Below are 20,659 nucleotides of genomic sequence, written 5' to 3' on the forward strand. Positions count from 1 at the left end.
GGGATAAAATACGGGTCGAGCGATAATATCCGATAATTATAAACTACTACTATGTAAGGTACCATATGACCACGGTAGTATAATATATAAAGTATATATGAAGAATATTAAAAATAAGTTGAATTTTAAGTAATTTTTAAATTATACGGGTAATTGGTCAATTACCGGGTAACGGGACATTACCCGATTAACTAATAAGCGGATAAAAACCTAATAGTTATCCCCAACCACGTGGCAAGAAGCCACTAAGATAAGAAGTGACTAAGTAAGTCACTTATAGCCACCTATGCAAAAACAAGATTGGACAACTAACTAAGTTATCTTCCAAAGTCTAAATATGAACCAAAATGACTCAAAGAAATATCATTCTTTCCAAAGCTTCAAGGAACAGAAACGTTCCATCTCAAATTCTCAAGCAACCAAAGAAAAAAGTTTTCCTCCAAAAAAATCAAAATGAATTCAATGTCATTCTTTCAAAACTAAGAAGAACCAGAAACGTTTTTCTCCAAAATCAAAAGAATTCAATGATCATTCGTTCCAAAGTTTTAGGAACCAGAAAATATTTTCGTCCGTGAATTTTCAAGGAGCAAAGGCAAATTTCGTTCAAACAACGAAGGTCTTCCAACAAAATATTATATGGAGTTTCTCCTACTCCAGGTATGTTAAGGCTATCCCTTCTTTCTTTTGGCATGATCCATACGATACGAATGGAACGTGCAAATGCACAAATTCCATGAATGACTCTATTCATAGAAGTATTAGAGATATCTATGTTCTTGAATTTTCGTGTGTTATAATATCTTATCATCGGTTCATGGGTCTCAGAAAAATACGAAAGTTGAAAAGAGTTTACTTTATAATATTACTCAGAGGCAAAATAGTCTTATGACATTCCGAATGATTTTTTTGACGTACTTTTTATGTACTGCATTCATATGCATTGACCCATGACCAGATGACGTTATATACGCGTATATATGTAAATATATGTATATGGGATATGGAAAAAGGTTACGGCGTTATATACGCACCACCACCTGATCAGCTGGTATATGATGATGATGTTGCCCACATTGGCTGAAATATGATTCAAACGGCGTTATATACGCATATATATGTATGTATTCAAATGGCTATATATACACGTATATATATGTATATGGGATATGTGAAAGGTTATGGCGTTATATACGCACCACCACCTGATCAGCTGGTATACGATGATGAGTTTGCCCACAATGGCCGATATAATATGATGAGATGCCCTTAGAGACTGATGATGTTATGAAACATGTACCTATGCAAGACATGACATTCATACGCATATGCATAATGTTAAAAGTAATTTATAATTTACAAAGTTATTCAGACTTACAGGTTGAGTCACGTACTTTATATGTCTTCCATGTCTCTTATGTATTTTTTATGTGCCTTACATACTCGGTACATTATTCGTACTGACGTCCCTTTTGCCTGGGAACGCTGTATTTCATGCCCACAGGTTCCGATAGACAGGTCGAGAGCCCTCCAAGTAGGCTACCAGCTCGGCGGAAGATGTTGGTGCGCTCCATTTGCTTCGGAGTTGCTTGTTTGGTTAATATGATTTAGACGTGTATTGTTTGGTATGGCGGGACTCTATCCCGACCTCTATGACATTTATGTATTCTTAAAGGCTTGTAGACATATGTCGTATACGTGAAAGATTGTACGGCCTTGTCGGCCTATGTTTGAGTTTATAAATAATTATGTTGGCCTACTAGGCCCGTATGTCACGTGTATATAATGATGTAATAAGAAAGATACGTTACATTGGTACTCGGTTGAGTAAGGTACCGGGTGCCCGTCGCGGCCCATCGGTTTAGGTTGTGACAAGTCGCACCTTTCATTTTCTCCAAATAGATGCAGAAAAATACTCCCCTTCCTCTCCTCTCTCTTTTTCTTTTCTCCTGCATATCCCTTCCTTTTGCAGGACTCTTTAACAGTGATCATCATGTGAGAATTAGATAGACAATTGCAATAGGGTTGAATCCATGAAAGAAGTGCAAATGCTTTCAAATCTTGGAAGTCCCTGCTATTTCCTACCTAGAGACTTCGGGGACATTTGACAGAATCAGATCGATCAAACGATTGCCGTATAAGCCTCTTTGATAATCTTTACAATACTTCTTAAGTTAATAAGTTCCTTGTATTAATAGTCGGGACTATAAAATGTGACATCTAATTCTTAAGACACAACGAATAAGAGTTGATGGATACTTGTAGGAGTAGAGACAGAGAGCATGATACTTATATTTACTAGGCGGCGTGAACAAATGCCAAATACATAATATCAATATCCTTACTGAACAAGTAGACAATAACAGAAGTAAAGGGAAATAGTTAAAGCTGCAGCAGGCATACCGTAATTGGAGAAGAAATTATACAGTCGAAGATTAGCAACACAAAATGAAAATTGGAGATTGAAAGCAAGGTTCGAGCTATACATTACAAAGCAGAACCCACAAGGAGTTTTGGAATTCTTGTCCAATCCCATCACTATCTTTTTAATCTCTCCAGCACGAGAGAACAGCTCATACACTTGTTCCTCTGTTGTGTAGAAGGACATGTTCCCCACATAAGCAGTTGTCGACTTCAGCAAAGCATCTTCAAATTCTTCCTAAGTTCCTTCTATCCCTATATGCTGAAATCTTGGCTAAATCCTAAAAGAAAAAAAAAAGCAGATAAAATGTTAAAAGATAAAAGCAAATAGAACCTAGATTAAGAAAGGACATAGGACACCTCGAACACCACAATCTCTTCATGTTAAAAATTCATGAAATGCCATTGGATATGCAGGAAACTCAACTACTGCACTTCAGTGTTGTTAAAGGCTAGCTTAAAGCACGCTTAAGCCCTGAAGCTCGGTAAAGCCCAGGTCCTGCTCACTTAATTGGCGCTTTAGTGTAGGCGTCAAGGTGTTAGGCGTCTGCACCTTCACCAATGGGCTCTGTCTTTAAGGGCACAACATCATATATATAGCTTGATTATAGTTTTCTATTCTTTTGTCCAAATAATTATTATTTGTGTTTGTAGTTACATATTTTTGCAATACATTCCAGTTTTTATTTTTTCCCGCACTTTAATTGTGCTTAAAGCTCCAGCAGACTTTGGAGCTTTTGTACTTTTCACTTTTGACACTTTGCTAACATTATACTAAAATAAAGAAAGGCATAGATGTATCTTCCTTTCTAAATTACAAATTTTGGAGTTAAATCGGAAAACCATGACTGACAGATTGAGATGTTAGCTCCTCATAACACCAAGGTTTAACACGCGTTACTCGTCAAAGTATCCATGCATAAGGTGTGTGTTTGATTCTTGTAATACCCTTCCCCAACCCCCCTCTATAACAGAAAAAGTCCAGGAAGAAAAAAGTTGTTACCTCCTTTGGATGAGAAGCTATACAAGGATTAAAAAATTAGTGACTACTATAATTATACATGTCTTTTAAATGCTCCTCCAAAGGTTGTTCTTTTCACGGGTGGGAGCACCCCACCGACCAGAATTACCACAATTCACGAAAACACAAAGAAAGATACAAAGTAAAACATTAAATAAATGGACAAATTGCTTATTGAACAAACATTCCATGTATACAGCACAAGTGAAAAGCCAAAGAATACTGAGGCGTTCATATTACCTTGAACAGTGAAGCCACTCCATTTTGCTCCCAACTATATCTCTCGCTTTGGATTTTTTGCGCCGCCTAATAACTGCAAAATTCTACTTCATGTTAACAACAAGCATTATGATTAAACCGATTCAGATTTAAGGATTAGCTCAAAAGAAGAAAAGGGCTTTTGGAACTGTTTTGGGCCTATAAACCATCAAGAGCTAAATTGTAGGGAAGCACCATCATGATTCAGTTAGAAGAAGCGGACAACAAAAGCTTTGTGTTCACTGCATTTGTTTCAAAATTTCTACAGTATGAATAAAGCTGGAGGCATTAGGATGGCAAATGAGACTCTGAATGCAGGAGCATACTATAGAAGCAAAGTAAAGTGTACAATTGAATGGTGCCATAAAATGGTTAGACAACACATTAGGAAAGCATAGCTAATCATCACTGTAAAAGGGAGGACTTGTGTCACTAGAAACCCTTTTCTCCAAATCACATACTGCATCTATGTTCTGTTGAGGATTTTAAGATGGAAAAGTCTTAAAAAGAGGGTGAATGGAAACAGATGGAAAATGAAATTTTTGAGTAAAATTTTAAGTTTCCCTCTCTTGAAACATTGTCCCATATTGGAAGAGGAAAATGATTTTGGTGGGTATATATACAATTACTCTTCTTGTAGCTCTTAAAGAGTTAAGAAGAAGGCAAGCCTCGCGCCGTCGTCGTCGCTCGCTCGGCTTAGGCTTCGGCTTCGGTCAAATGATCGATTGATTGATTAATTTTTTGGACCAAATTTATTTGTAACGTAATATTATCCGTGTTTGTAACGGATATGTTCCAATCCGTGGATTTGTTCCAGCAGGCTAATGCATCTCCCACCATTGCCAAATGCTTGCTCCATAATAGCAAGTGATTGCTCCATTAGTTAGCAGCCTGGTGCTCCGTCCACCATAGCCAAGTGCTCCACTAAATGAGTGGCAGCGGGTCCGTGTTTATCACCTAACTGCACTATAAATAGATGGTGCAAACAGCTTGTTGAAGATACACAGAAAGAAATCGTTCCTCTTCAGTTTACACAGCTGTTGATATCCTCTTCAGAAAGAACTCAACGTTGGCTATACATTGCATTCCTTCCTCTCAGAAATTCCATTCGACTTCTGAGTTCTCCTCCTTTGTTGTGCATTGTTTTAAACTACAAACAAAGCAACCATAAGTGTAATTTGCTGCCGAACTTTGTGTTCGCTGAAACACTACGGTTTGAAGTATCGCTACACCAGTGTGTAATTCGTTCTATCCTGGGAGAAAATAATCCATAACCTTGGGTACTAGGAGGGGATTAAATTCCTTAAGGAAACACTGTGAATTCAGTGGGCTCGAATTAATTACTTTTTCATTTATATTTACGTTTATACGCTAACGTTCTTTTCTCCAGAATTGTTATTTACAAATACAGCAAGTAAGAAGATACCACAACCAACAAGCTTAAGGAATTTAACTTATTTCTGTATTTGTGTTATACTTACTGCTTTGGAGACTAAAACCTTAATGGTTTTGTCTACTTCTGTTTTGGAGATTAAAGCCTTTGTGGCGGTTTGTTGGAGATTAAAATCTGTGTGATTTTTTTTCCTCCAAGTTTAAATGTTTGTTTGTGTCATTCTTTTACAGAAAAATGGCAAATGACAACGAAAACCGAGCTATTCTGATGATGACTATCAACGCATCAACAAGCCGAACACTGGCGTTAGCACCGACAGAAAAACCCGGAAAATTTTTCGGGATTGATTTCAAGCGCTGGCAGCAAAAGATGTTCTTCTACTTGACTACTAGCCCGTTTGGCCAAGCTGCAAAAATCATCTTATTTTGAGAAGTGCTTTTTTTCAAAAGTGCTTTTCTCAAAAGTACTTTTGGTGAGAAGTAGTTTGTGTTTGGCTAATTAGTTTGAAAAGCACTTCTGAGCAGCAATTAGTGTTTGACCAAGCTTTAAAAAACTGCTTCTAAGTGTATTTTTCTCAAAAGTGCTTTTGGAGAGAAGCTACTTTTTTCTGTTTCTCCAAAACTGCTTCCGCTTCTCCTCAAAAGCACTTTTTTCCTTCCAGAAGCTTGGCCAAACACCTCAAATTGAGGCCAAAAGTGCTTTTGGCAAAAAAAAAAGCACTTTTGGCCAATGTGCAGCGAGAGTTGGGTACTCAGGTTGAGTTGAGCACAACTTTTCACCCTCAGACGGACGGACAGTCCGAGCGCACTATTCAGATATTGGAGGACATGTTGAGTACTTGTGTCATTGATTTCGGATGGTCATGGGATCAGTTTCTACCGCTTGTAGAGTTTGCTTATAACAACAACTATCAACCGAGTATTCAGATGGCTCCATATGAGGCTTTGTATGGAAGGCGGTGTAGATCTCCAGTTGGTTGGTTCGAGCCAGGGGAGGCTAGGCTATTGGGGATATAATTGGTGAAGGATGCTTTAGAAAAGGTGAAGGTAATTCAGGAGAGGCTTCGTACAACGTAGTCGAGGCAAAAAAAGTTAAGCCAATAGGAAAGTGCGGGATGTGTCCTACATGGTTGGCGAGAAGGTTCTGTTGAAGGTTTCTCCCATGAAGGGTGTCATGAGATTTGGGAAGAAAGAAAAATTGAGTCATCGGTTCATTGGACCTTTTGAGGTGCTTCGGAGGATTGGGGAGGTGGCTTATGAGCTTGATTTTCCACCCATCTTGTCGAGTGTGCATCCGGTATTTCATGTCTCTATGCTCTGGAAGTATATTGGGGATCCGTCTCATGTTCTGGATTTCAGCACGGTTCAGTTGGATGGTGATTTAACTTATGATGTGGAGCCAGTAGCCATTTTGGGTCGTCAGATTCGAAAGTTGAGGTCAAAGTATATAGCTTCAATGAAAGTGCAGTGGAGAAATCGGTCTGTGGAGGAGGCTACTTGGGAGACCAAACGAGAGATGCGGAGCAGATATCCTCACCTATTTGAGGCTTTATGTATGTTTCTTGACTCGTTCGAGGACGAACGTTTCTTTAGGTTGGGGAGGATGTGACGACCCAACCAGTCGTCTCATGAGTTACTGTTATGTTTTCCCCATTTCTACTTCTTATTGCTTTGTCTATCTGTTCTATAGGTGATCGGGTTGGTTGGCTCGGGTTTGGAAAGGATTTGGTAAGGTTTGAGATACTTAGTCTCTTTTGAGGAAGATTAAGTTGAAAAAGTCAACCGGATGTTGACTTATGGGTTAGAGGGCTCGGATGTGAGTTACAATGGTTCGGATAGCTTCGGAAGGTAATTTGGGACTTAGGAGCGTGATCGGAATGAGTTTTGCAGGTCCGGAGTAGATTTAGGCTTGAATTGGCGAAATTGGATTTTTGGTGGCTTCCGGTTGTTCGGTGAGATTTTGATATAGGGGTCGAAATGGAATTCCAAGAGTTGCAGTAGTTCCGTTATGTCATTTGGGATGTGTGTGCAAAATTTTAGGTCATTCGGACGTGGTTTGGTTGGGTTTTTTATAAAAAGCGTAATTTAGAAGATTTTGGAATTCTTATGCTTGAATCTGATGCGAATTTGGTGTTTTGATGTTGTTTTGATCATTCTGAAGGTTGAAACAAGTTTGAATGAGGTGATGGGATATGTTGGTATATTTGGTTGAGGTCCCGAGAGCCTCAGGTGAGTTTCAGGTGGTCAATCGAACCATATCATGTTGTTTGGAATTGTAGAAAAACTGTTGTGTGTTGCAGAGAAATTAGACCTTCGCGTTCGCGAAGGATTAGTTGGTAAAGGATAGGATTTAAGCCTTCACATTCATGAGGATGGCTCCGCGTTCGCGAAGGGCTGAGTGATTGGTCATCGCGTTCGCGTAAAGGGGACCGCGTTTGCGTAGAGGAATTTGGTCAACTGGGTTTGAGGTGTTTTATTCATCGCGTTCGCGAGAGAGGTGACGCGATCGCAAAGGGTCAAGCTGAGGAGCCATCACGTTTGCAATGGGCAGGTCGCGATCGCGAAGAGGAATTTTTGCTCAAAATTGTTTTTGTGCTTCGCGAACGCGAAGCGTTGACCGCGTTCGTGAAGAAGGAAATGAGGTCTGGGCAGAATGTTTAAATAGTCGTCTTGTCCGCGATTTTGGGGTTTATTTCGACCATTTTTGAGCGTTTTGGAGCTTTTTGAAGAGGATTGAAGAGGTATTCAAGGGAAATCACTTGGAGGTTAGATTCTTGGACCTAATACTCGATTCTAATGTGAAATCTACGTAATTAATCATGGAAATTAAGCCTAAAATTGAAGAACTAGGGCTTGAAATTTGAGACCTAGAATTTGGGATTTGTGGGGGTCATTTGTGGTTGAATTTTGATGCTTTTGGTATGAATGAAATCAGGGAGTGATAAGGAATCCATTTATGTGAATTTTATCAGAATCCGAGACGTGGGCCGGGGGTTCGGGTTTTGGTAATTTCAGAATTTATGTTGTAAATTGAATATTTTTTCTTGGGCTTCGTTCTGTTAGCATATTTTGATGTCATGGTTCTTATTTTGGACAGATTCGATGCGAGTGGAGGCCGATTCGAAGGGCAAATGCATTGCGGGCTAGAGTTTGGATCAGATTGAGGTGAGTAATGATTGTAAATGATGTCTTGAGGGTATGAAACCCTGGATTTCACATCGTTGTGCTATATTGAGGTGATGCACATGCTAGATGACGAGCGTGGCATCGTGCACTGTTGGGGATTGTGACTTAGTCCGTTCCGAATGACTATTTTACCGTATATTTGACTGAAATCTATCTGCTATCATCTTGTTTTGGGCTGAATGCCATATTTTGGCCTCGTGCCAACTATTTGAACCCTTAGGGTACTTTTATTGATATTTCCTCACTGTTTTGACTTCATACTTGAAGTCAGTCATGCTATATTCCACTGTTTTCATAACTCAACCATGTTTACTCTATATTAACACTTAAATGATCCTTTAAATGATATTTTGGGCTTAGAATCATGTTTTACTATTGTCCGAGTAGCTTGTGAGGATTTTGACTGAGTAAGGACGAGGGCCTATATTGTGAAGAAACAATAATTATGATTACGAGACCGAGGGCCTGAGATATATACCCTATGAGGTGGCTTGTTGATATGAGGCCGAAAGCCTAGTTATGATGCCACTAAATGGCTTGATATTGCGCTTGGGCCGAAAGGGGCCCCTCCAGGAGTCTGCACACCCACAATGAGCGCGGGTACCCATTGTGATGTGAGATATAGCCCGAGGGACTAGTATTGTTCTGAGATATTGCCCGAGGGGCAAACATTTATGTGTTTATCTTCCTTATTGTCTGTCATTTACCTGCTTAATTGGTAAAAAGGCCTTTTATGAAGTTTTAACTGAACTAAAATGATTCTTACATATTTTTTACTGCTTCATTATAACATGTAATGTGCCTTACGTGATTTCTTGCTTTCAGTCTTTATTTATGATTATTACTCATTGAGTTGGAGTACTCACTTTCCTCCCTACACCCCGTGTGCAGATTCAGGATTTGTTGATCCTACTAGCGAGAGTTGAGAGCTCCCGGCGGACTTCAGAGTTCACGAGGTAGCTGCGGCGTACGCAGTCCCGTGTTTCTCCCCCTTATCTCATTTCTCTTCTCGTATCAGTGACTTTGTAATAGCTTTGTAGACTTTTCAGACTTGTGTTAGAATTGATAGATGCTCATGACTAGTGACACCCCGGTATCGGGCTGTGTTGGTTTTCTTCCGCATTGTACTATTCATTGCTTACTTTTAGATTATTTATTACGTTTTAGACTTAATTCTTATTGTTTAATTGCTTAAAACTGAAATGGAAAAGTGTCGGCTGGCCTTATCTGCATGAGAGCCGCCATCACGACTGGGTCCGGGTTTAGGGTCGTGACACTCACCATGCACCAAAGATTGCAGACAAAAGCCAGATTATGTCATATTGGCATAAGCCAAGATGATAGATTGCCTATTTTTGGGATACAAGTGGAGACTATACAACATATATTCTTTGAATCCTCATTCTCGAAACAATGCTTACAGGGAGTGATTTCTTTGACAGGCATACGACTACAGCTGACTGATATAGCAGGGATATGGAAGAGAATGGCTAGAATTATTAAAGGCAAGAGATGCAGGGAAGTTGTCACTGCCATACTTGCTGCTATGATATACTGGATATGAAAGGCTAGAAATAATGTTGTATGGGACCTCAGAATCTCCACTACTACACATATGCTGGGCTAGATTAAGCAAGAGTGCAGAATGAGGAAGATTACGTACCTGTATAGAAATATGAGTGCTAAGGAAAAAGATTGGATTGAAAATCTGCTGCATAGATAGAATACTGGATAGTTAGAGTTGCTAGAGTTGATTGATTCAATAATGGAAAAATGTATAGATAAAGTATATATATGGGAAAAGATAGATAGGGATTGAAAAAAGAACTGAGAATGAAAGCATGTAATTGATTAGTGGTGATGAATTAATAAAGTTTTTTCTTCACCAGACCCACAACCACCACCTTTAGCCTTCACCACCATATAGCTTTTTAAAAAGATTTTATTAATATTGTATTAAATTAATTAGTATTATTTGATTTGAATTTATATTTATTAATGTTTAGAAAAGACAAATTTTATACATTTACATGTAGAGGAAATAAATAGTCTTAATTATTCAATGTTAAGATCTTAATATAACATCTTAATATTCAGGTATATATGCAGATTCAGACGTTTTAATTTTAATACACATATTAATATGTAAATGTGTATTCAGATTCACACGCCTTACCTTAGATCTTAATAAAAAGTGCTGCATGTTTACTTCTTTAATTTACAATCGGTCATTGGCGGATTCATTGGTGTAGCTGCGAATTCGGCGAACTCATGATTTTTTATTCATAATTCACACTATTTTAAAATAAAGATATAAATAAGATTAAGTATATAGTTTAGAATTCACAATTTTAATTTAGACTTCCCATCATATACGGCACGGCTATTGATTATCTTTTCTCCGGCTCCATTTATTCAAGAAAATATCATAGGTGCTTGATTTCCAAATAAAAGTCAATGTTACTAAAAAGTTAATATTCTTGGAAATATAATGTTGTTAATATGCATGTGTATCTCGGTGTCCTATGCAAATTACTGGTAATAATATTAAGGTGCCTACTATTAATTTAATAGTGTGTTCTTCTACCATCGCTCTAGTTTGAAACTTTTCTGGAAGGAATACTTATTTTATACTTCAAAGTTCTTAAGAAACTACAACGCATATTCATATATTTAATACCTGTTGGAATGCTTAGTGTTTAGGACTTAACTGTAGTTAAGGGAGTTGATTGTAATGGTTGGTTAGTTGTTAGAAGTTAGTTAATTACATTGTGCGTATGAAAGTAAGATGACTGCCGGACGTTAGATTAGTTATCTAAGTTAGTGATGTATATAAGTATACACTGTAAACACTTTGTAATACAAGAAAAATCATTTCTCATCTTCTTGAATATACATTTGTAAACACTTTGCAATACAAGAAAAGTCATTTCTCATCTTCTCGAACATTCTCATTGCAAAACTATCTCTGCTCGATCTCTTCTACTGCTATTACTGTCCAAGCTCAATTCCTCCATGTAAGGAGCTTGGAGTTGAGCTAGATACAATAAATTCACATGGTATCAGAGCATCTGAGATTAGACATTTTTGCGAAATCATAGAATCCTACAATTACGTCTTCTCCTTCGAAGCTCAGTTCAAATTCAACAATGGCGGCTAAAAAATTGATCATATTCATCCTTTATTTGTGCATCCTTCCGATACTCCTAGATCAATTTGATTCTAGTCAAATTATTTAGATCTGAGAATTATGGATTGTGGCATCAATCGATGCAAAATGCGTTGCAACCTAAGCAAAATTTGTAGTTTGTCACTGGCACTTGTAAAAAGGAGTCTTTCAAAACCAAAATCCATAAGAATTGGGATACATGCAATGCTATTGTACTCTCCCGGTTGATGAACATGATGTCACCGAATCTCCTTAGCGACATCGTCTATGCATCAGACACACATCTGATGTGGGAGGATTTTGCGTGAAAGGTTTGACAAGGTGAGCAAAGTATTGCATCGGGAAATTGCAACTATTTCTCAAGAAACAAATTTAATCTCAATTTACTTTACAAAATTTAAGGACCTCTAGGATAGATACGATGCCATAGAGTCTTCACCGGGATATGATTGTCAAAATCAAAGGATTACATAACGCATCTTCATAAACAAAGGTTACCTCAATTCTCAAGTGGCTTCAATGAGTCCTATGAGCCATCGAGGAGGTGGATTCTAATGAAAACTGTAGAACCTACCTTGAATCAAGCTTATGCGATGATAATTAAAGATGAAAGCTGGAGGTTCGGTTCTACTTTGACAGGAAAAGTTGATCCAATGGCAATACAGGTCGAACAAGGACAACCATACAACGGAGAAAAACCTTACATGCATTGTGAATATTGCAATATGAAAGGGCACTTGAAAGAGAATTGTTACAAACTAGTTGGTTACCCATATGACTTTAAAGGAAGAAAGAAGTTTGTGGCTAACAATGTAATTGGAAATTCAGACTTGAATAACAAGGCTTCACTAGTAGATGATGAATCCAGCTGTGGGCACACAGGTGATAGACCCTTCTTCACTAAGGAGCAATATGATCAAGTCCTCAATATGCAGAACAAAGGAAGTATAGAGCCACAAGTGAACATAGCAGGTATAACCACTTCCTTTATGCCAGACCTAGTTTGTGAAGAATGTATAATTGATTCAGGAGCTTCACATCATATTACTGCTAGCTTAGATATATTACAAAGTAAAACTAAGCTGAAATTACACAGTAAAGAATAATTTAACTTTCATAATAGAGAGAAATCCACTATAACACATAAAAGGAGTTGCAAAAGTTTTGGAGAATATGAGAGTGTACATTGTGCTTTATGTCCCATATTTCAAGTTAAATTTGTAATCAGTTGCAAAACTGACAAAAGGAACCCTCTTGCTTTGTCATTTTCTTTCCTGATTTCTATGTATTTCAGGACCTTTACAGTGGCAGGGTGAGGGGGATTGGTAGAAAAAGAGGACGACTGTACATAGGCAAGAAATATTTCCATAAGAAGCTGAACTTATAAGTGACGAGTGTAGCTATATCATAGTTGTTGATACCTAATTTATCCCATAATATTTTCAAAACTATGTTTTGGCATCAATTAGTATTTTTTATACAATTTCATCATTTCTCCCAACATTTTATTTATAAAACAATCACTGATTGCATCACAAATAGTTTTCTAATAATTTTGGTGTCTAAATTTTATTATTTGCACTTGTACCAAGTTTCAATTATTGCATAAATAGCCACATTTATATTTTTAGGATGCAATTACAATTACTTTGTAATTATAGCCTATGCATGTATTATTACATTCTTTTACTGGAAATGAGCCTTTTATATTTTTAAAATATTAAGTAATTATTTTAAAATATTTTCAGGCATGAAAATTATTTTTTACGACCTATTAATTATTTTTAAAAATTATTTTATCAATTAAAGAGGTATTTAACAAATAGCCCTTTTCTATCCTGGACCTAACCTAATTAACTAGCCCAATTTTACCCCTTATAAACCAACCCAGAAACCCCAGGCCCAATACCCACCCGCCCGACCCAATACCCAGCAAATCCTTGCCATTGATCATTGTGATCAACGGTCTAGATTCCCCCTTACCTAAAATAAACCGACCTATACCCCCAAACCCTAATCATTCTAACACTCCCCCCCACCGTCATCTAATCCCCTCTTCTCTCAAATGCTCTCAAGTCCTTATCCTAACTCATCCTCATCGTCGTTCATCTGCTGCCGTTCATGGTGTTTCCCCACCAACATCAGACCTCTAATGGCCTCTCCTATGTTGGTATTTCCATCTCTAAGGTCCTCGAGGGACTAGGGTCAGTCCACTTACACCTATGGCCCTTTGTCGCCTGTTCCAGGCTGTTCCAGTTCGATTTTGACTAAGATCTTCCTATGTCGCCTTAGATCTATGGAGTTCTAAGACTACTTCTTCATCTCTGTGTTGTTCTTCTCGAAACCCTAATTTTTCCCTTTGAACTTCTCAGATCTGTCCAAGATCTTTGATGGATCGAACCTATTTCACATGAGTTTTGCAAGAACCTTCTGATTTTCGAATGATTTTCCATTTTTCTAAACTTGGGTTTCCCGAAAATTTATTTCTCCAAAATGTTTGATAATTTTGAGTGTTTAATCTTCTATTTCTTATGTGTTTTAACCTATTTCGTAAGGGTTTGCTTTAACCCTAACTAGTTTATGCTAAAAACTCCAATTTTTTGACATTTTGTTTGGTTTCTGAGTTACTTGTGTACTGACTTTGTCCTATGCTTTGGTTCCTGTGATTTTTCTTTAGCTTAATTCGATGTCTTGTGATTTTTTATCCTAATGTCCTCTACTAAGGTTCTTTGTTCGACTTCTCTACTTATTCTATATGTCTATATTCATTCTGGCTATTCATGGTAAACCTATTTTTTTCTCCTTAAATCAGTGTTATTTTGAATTCTTGATTTACCGATTTGTTTCGTTAAAACCTATGTCTTGAATCCTGACTATTCCTTTCTTGCATTATTTTGTCTGCAATACTTGCTGACTCTTTACATGATTTTCTCCTTAATTAAACCCTTGCCTATTTTTATTCTGAAGTTCTTTATTTTGATTTGATTTGAATGTCTTTCTTTAATAAGGCCTTTGCTTCTTACTTCTTTACTCAGTCTAATTGAACTCCTTGCCTTAATTAGCTCTTATCATTACTATTGGCTGATTTTCCTTAATTAAAGGAGAAAACTATGCTGAATCTTTGTGTGATTGATTATGAAATTCCCTAATTGCTAATTATTGATTACTTTACCTTATTTGCTCTAGTCTTGAACTACTATATAAACTCTCTTTTTTTTAACTTCTCACAGGCGAACATTAGTTCAAAAACCACTACTTTTACACTTTGAAAAGCTCTTTCTGCTCTCTGTCTCCTACTTGTGATCTTTGTTATTCTAGCCGGTTGCAAGCCAAGGCTGAAAATTGTGCAACACCAATCTTACATCTTGTGTTTTCTTTCTCTAACTAGTATGCTTCTAATTAAATTTTAGAATCCAAACCTATGTGTTTATTTACTGCCTTAGTTCATCAATCCTGAGTTCATTCCTGCTTCTATTACAGCTTACCTAGCATGTCAAATACTGCCTTATTCAAATATGTAATTAGTATGTCTCCGCCTTACTTGTCTGTTCACTCTCCTGTTTAACATGTCTTGCATGTGTAACTAGCATGTTTGACTGACTACCATTCATCTAGCTTGCCTAAACTCTGCTTTTTGTGTAATTAACATGCCTACACTTGTTAATACTTACCTAGCATGTTCATTTAAGTCCTTGCTTGTTCTGCCTTATTCCTGCTTAGTTATATAGTCTCCCTAGGGTAACTATAGTTTTGTTTATATGTTATCAACATGTTTCTTCTGTGACCTTTGCTTCATGTTTCAATGACCTACATTATATCTAACCTATTTAGTTTTGTAGAACCCTTAAGAACTCTATGCACCCTGTTGTTTAGGTGCTTCATTAAGGTGTATTCTATGTGTTCCCAACCCCTCTTTCCTTGTGTGGAAGCTGTTTGCCTAAGTATTTTCTAAAGTTGTTTGTTCTATGACTTGTGTTCTCATTGCAAATTATTTTTTTCATACTTTCCTCAAACTGTTTATCACTAAATCAGTACTGGTTTTTCAGAAATTCTTTTCACTCCTAAGACCTTTCTTTATAATGTTTTCCAAACTTTTTCAAACCATTATGCACTCTCACTTACTCTTAGATTACTAAGTCCTGCCCCTCTGGTATGTGTACTGCTTAGAGACCCATGAGATCTCTCTGAACTCTGGCATATCAGGGTTGGCACTTCCATACTGCACATAAATCAGTTCTTATTTGAGAAAGGTCTAGGTGTGAGCACTGCACAGGATCCTTGAGGTTCTTAGGGAACTCTGACACACCTAGACATAAAACTGGCTATGAAACTTTGGGCATTTGAAACTATTGAAGGCCGGGAAATTACTTTGGGCCTGTTTCAGGTTCCCTATAGCTTAATTTCTATTCTATTCATGTAATTTTTATTCAATCATTGGTCTGTAACAATTAATTGTAAACAAATATTGGGGTGACTAGTGAAAAGTGAGGGCAGTTGTATACTGTGGGTAAAGTTGGGTAGATAACATGCCAATATGGTTCATTTGGTTTAAATATGTTCTATTAGATAACATGCCTATAGGGTTCAAATGTGTTTTGTTAGATAATATGCCTATAGGGTTTAAATGTTTTTGTTAGATAATATGCCTATAGGTTTAAATGTGTTTTATTAGATAATATGCCTATAGGATTTTGCTTAGGTTAAAATAAATTTTGATTGCTTTACTTTTACATAATTAGAAATCATGCTTATAGGATCTAAAATAAGCTTTAGGTAGAGGAATCGCGCCTATAGGATCTAAAATCAGTTTTAGTTAGATGTAAAATCAATTTCACTTTAACTCACGCTTGTAAGTTCTGAATCAGATTAACTAACCTACTCGTTTCTTTAATAGTCCTCAACATTGCATTAAGTAATATTACTAGAAAGCATGCCTATAGGATCCAAATTGCCCGTTTAAAATTATTTACTGGTTTACTGCATTTCTGATTAGTGATTAGATACCATGCTCATAGGATACCACTATTACAAGCCTAGGCAAGCCTATAGGGCTTCTTTTAAAACTATGCTCTATTATCTGTGACTGCTCATATTCAACAGGTCTAAAATCAGTAGGCAAACTAAATAGGTCTTTGACACTTTGGTCATAACTCAATACTGCATATTCTATGCTCACCTAGATTTCATGTTCTAGGGCTTCTTTTAAATACCTGAAACTGTGTTTAAGACGTGCACTTGCTTGCTTTGTTTGTGGAGGTGAAACTTGAGCCTTTAATTGTTCTCTTTTAGTCCAGTCCTAATTGTTTTGATTGTCACCTAGATTTTTCTCCTTTAAGTAACTTAGGATGGTCTAGAACTACCCAAACTAGAGGTCCTAAATGCTGTAGGGCCACAAGGAAGGGGCGGGTAGTGCACACATAGGTTATCTTAAGGTTGCTAGAACGTTGTAGGCTATTACTAAGGAGAGGGAATTGGGTAGTAAGGATATGATGACTTGCGTGCTAATGTCACGTGTAGCCCCTCATTGAGGAGTGATTATCAGGCATTGCATGGGTATGATCCTGTAGGCTAATCAACTTAGGACTTCCCTTTCCCAATTCCCCTATGTGTTTAAATTCTCTAAACTTCCTTTTCTTGATGTATGTATATGCAAGACTGTTCAAACCTCTTTCTTGCTTCCATACTTGAATCATACATGTACTTAGAATGTCAAAACATGTTTCTATTTGCGAATATGTGTTAAAACTATTTATTTGTTAAAATAACTAATTCACATAGTTTAAGTTCGGCCGAGACCCACCATTGTGGACAGCGAGGGGTGCCTAACACCTTCCCCTCAAGGTTATTTTGAGCCCTTACTCTAGTCTCTAGTAATGCAAACTGGTTCATGAGTTAATCGCTCTAGGTGCGCTAATGCACCGTAATCCATTAGGTGACGACTCTTCAAATACCCAATTCCTAATAGGAAATGAGTTATTCCCCCCATGAATGTCGAAATTCGGACTTCCACGTCAAAAAGGAAAAAAAAGGGGGCACGACAGCATGACGACTCTGCTGGGGATATTTCTAGGCTCTTACCATAACGAACTTATTTTTGTGAATTAGTCCAAGCATGCTCCATCCCACATACCCTTTTCCCTTATTTGAATCTAACTATCTATTTTTTAAAGCATATACGGTTATTTTATTCCTGAAACTGACTTGTCTCTTTGTTTTCTTTTCTGTAGCTGTCTTTCAATTATTTAAATACTGCATTTATTATTTTCTTACATGCAAATACTTGACAATATACTATTTATTGTTGCATAAATCATGCTCAACATTATATTCCACCCGTGCGTAATTATTTCTATAGCAACACTTGATGAGTGTTTGCGTTCTTTCTATATATCACCCTTTAAATTTGGAAAGGCATATTTGCGGTAAAACTAGTCGATCAACGGTGTGTTCGACGGTTCCATGCCTTTCCCCCTCAAATTGCCCGCTTGAGGGTCCCAGTCTAGACCTCTATAGCACCCTTACTCTGATTAAATTATACATGCATCATAGTCAAACCTAGCCAGGTAAATATGTTGTCCACATAATAACTTTTTAAGATAAGCTTCGTCCAAAAGTCAATCGGGTTTTCCATAATCCCAACGAATGTAACCACGATTATTTGCATTAATTTAGAGAAATAAGTGCTAATATGCTAATCATTACTGTATAAATAGACAAACCTGGAGGGGGAAAGGGCCTAACTCTCTTTTGTTTTGCAGAAAATAAGGCACAAGATCCCTAAATTTGGTATGGTTGGTAGCATACCCTCGCTCTTGCTAGATTGGTGAAGGGATCTTCCTTCATGTGACCAAAACCATGTGAAACGAGTCTTAGGGATCTTGCCTTCTCTGTTGGATCTTCAGCCCAACAAAATGCTGAACGAGGCTGCAACTATGTTTTGGGACAAGTAAAGGGCTGTGTTTCGTTTTGGGAACATAGAAATGACTCCCCTTCTGGAAGAAATAGGAGGATTTGCTAGGTTGCCTTGGGATAGCCTTAATCTGTTAGCACTTGAAAATTGCACTGCTAGGGGATTTCTGAAGATGATGGGGCTGAAGAAGAATGACAACTTGAAATGCCTAAAGGACTCCTACATACATTTTTAGTTCCTTTATGAAAGATACGGTCACAACAGCTCTTACCATATTTTTAATGATGAGTTCTCAATCACTTTAGGTTGGATTCATCGTAAGGTATTCATGTTTATTATGTGTTTCTTGGGCATGCAGGTATTCCCAGTCTAGGGGGATAGAATCCATACTAGGCTGGCCATGGTGACCAAAACTCTGATGGACGGGATCAAGGGGGAGACATATACTATCGTCCCTATGATTGTTGCGGATATGTATCGGGCTTTGGAGCGATGTCAGAAGGGGTTCAGGTTCTTCGAGGGTTGTAACTTGCTGCTTCAAGTCTAGTTGTTGGAACATCTCCAAAAGGGACAAAACCATCAAGAATTTCTGTGAAGGTCGTGGAATGATCACATAGACTTCCATAATCCTAAAAGAATGAACTATATTCCAAACATGTTTGCCCAACCGGAGGACGCTGTGGGACGGGTACAACTTTTCAAAAATTTGACCAAGGATCAAGTCCAGTGGATGTTCGAGTGGTTCCCTATCGATGAGTTCATCATCAGATCACGAGATTTTCCATACTTGGTGTTTATTGGGTTGAGGGGCATATACCCTTACATTCCTCTCAGAGTTATGAGACAAGCAGGCAAGAAACAGATCATACCACGGGTTGCTAAGATGTGTCACTTCAGAGCCAATTTCCAAGGTGACGCCATCCCATATAAGAATGAAGCACAATACATGTGGACCTTGATGATCGTTGTGGAGAAGGATACTATCGAGCCAAACAGATATCATACGGGCCACTCGTACCTTTACCCTTCGTGGTTGGAGGACAACATAGCTGGGGTCTTTGAGCAAAGGGCTGGGTCAGGAAACAAGGTCATAAAAGAGGTTACTGAAGTAGATGTGAAGTACAACAAGATGCAGAAAAGAGTTCGAGAGTCTGAAGCGGATCATATGGCACTACATAAGGCTGATATGGAGATGATTAACGAGTGAAAAGAAAAAGCTGTTAAATCCAGTGAGAGGCTGAGGGAAAGATGAGAAAAAGGGTCACTGACTGCCAGGATGCTGGGGGAAATAAAGTAGGGCATCTGGCAAGGGCATTTCTGCTGCTGAACCTGGGCGAATTGGGAGAGTTGATCGACAAGGGCATCCAGTCTGGAGAGGGTCCTTTTGGGACCAAGTAGATTATATTTATTTGCTTTCCAAATGTAATAAGGCCAAGTGCCATTAGCAACATTATTTTGTTTAGTTTCGTTTTGGGGCGTTTATTTTTACATTAATGAAATGAGGCAATTATTGGCACTAAATTTATCCAAATTTATTTGTCGCTAAGCCCACCCCGGGCACAACAAGGTTCCAAAATTAGGACACGAATTTACATTCCTGCAATATGTGCTTAAATATTGCAAACATTTCAGAATCCTCACTGACTTGTTTACCTTTTTGTATTTCTTTATTTCTTTATTCCCACCCCCTAAGGTTGGTTCGCTCATACTGGCATCATCAGCATATCACACCAGATCTAGAGGCCATCCATTTCCTCCTTCTCCAAGTAATACAAAAGGCAAAGGAAAAATAAAAATGGACGACTTAAGTGGTATTCGAAAAGATAATGCTGAGAACGCAGAAACTTCAGACGGTCAGAGTACTTCGGCACCAAATGATCTAGTCTTGAGGTTAGAACAAAAGATATAAGAGCTACAGGGAGAGATTGAGCAGGTACGCAACTTGGCAAACTTATCACTCACCCTGAATGTCCCCGACATCAACCAACAAAACATAAAGAACCTAGCACCTCTCCAAAACACGCCAACCAACATCCACAAAACCCTCCTGCACCGCATCAATACGCAACCCCGCCCTAAAATCTCAATCCCTTACCAATATTAACTCCGCCGTAACATCACCATCAACCAATTCAGTACCCACCAACCGCCACTTATCACACTCCCAAAAACACACCATAACCTATTCCTTATCCTCAAAACTCAACCAATGACCACCATTACACCCAGGCACCTAGCACTCACCAAAACAACCCCATATACGTGGTAACCATACCTCACTCTATCCAACCAATATCTTATACAC

The 20,659-nt window shown here is 37.9% G+C and overlaps 1 long non-coding RNA gene across 1 annotated transcript; it reads left to right on the top strand.

The window, feature by feature from the left end:
- The first annotated feature begins 330 nt into the window (after positions 1–330).
- On the top strand, positions 331–1,815 carry LOC142161890 (uncharacterized). Its single transcript, XR_012693605.1, has 2 exons — positions 331–657; positions 1,502–1,815. It is a non-coding gene; the product is annotated as an uncharacterized LOC142161890 (long non-coding RNA).
- The last annotated feature ends 18,844 nt before the right edge of the window (positions 1,816–20,659 follow it).

This window comes from Nicotiana tabacum, chromosome 1 (genome assembly GCF_000715075.1).
Source record: "Nicotiana tabacum cultivar K326 chromosome 1, ASM71507v2, whole genome shotgun sequence".
NCBI classification, from domain to species: domain Eukaryota; kingdom Viridiplantae; phylum Streptophyta; class Magnoliopsida; order Solanales; family Solanaceae; genus Nicotiana; species Nicotiana tabacum.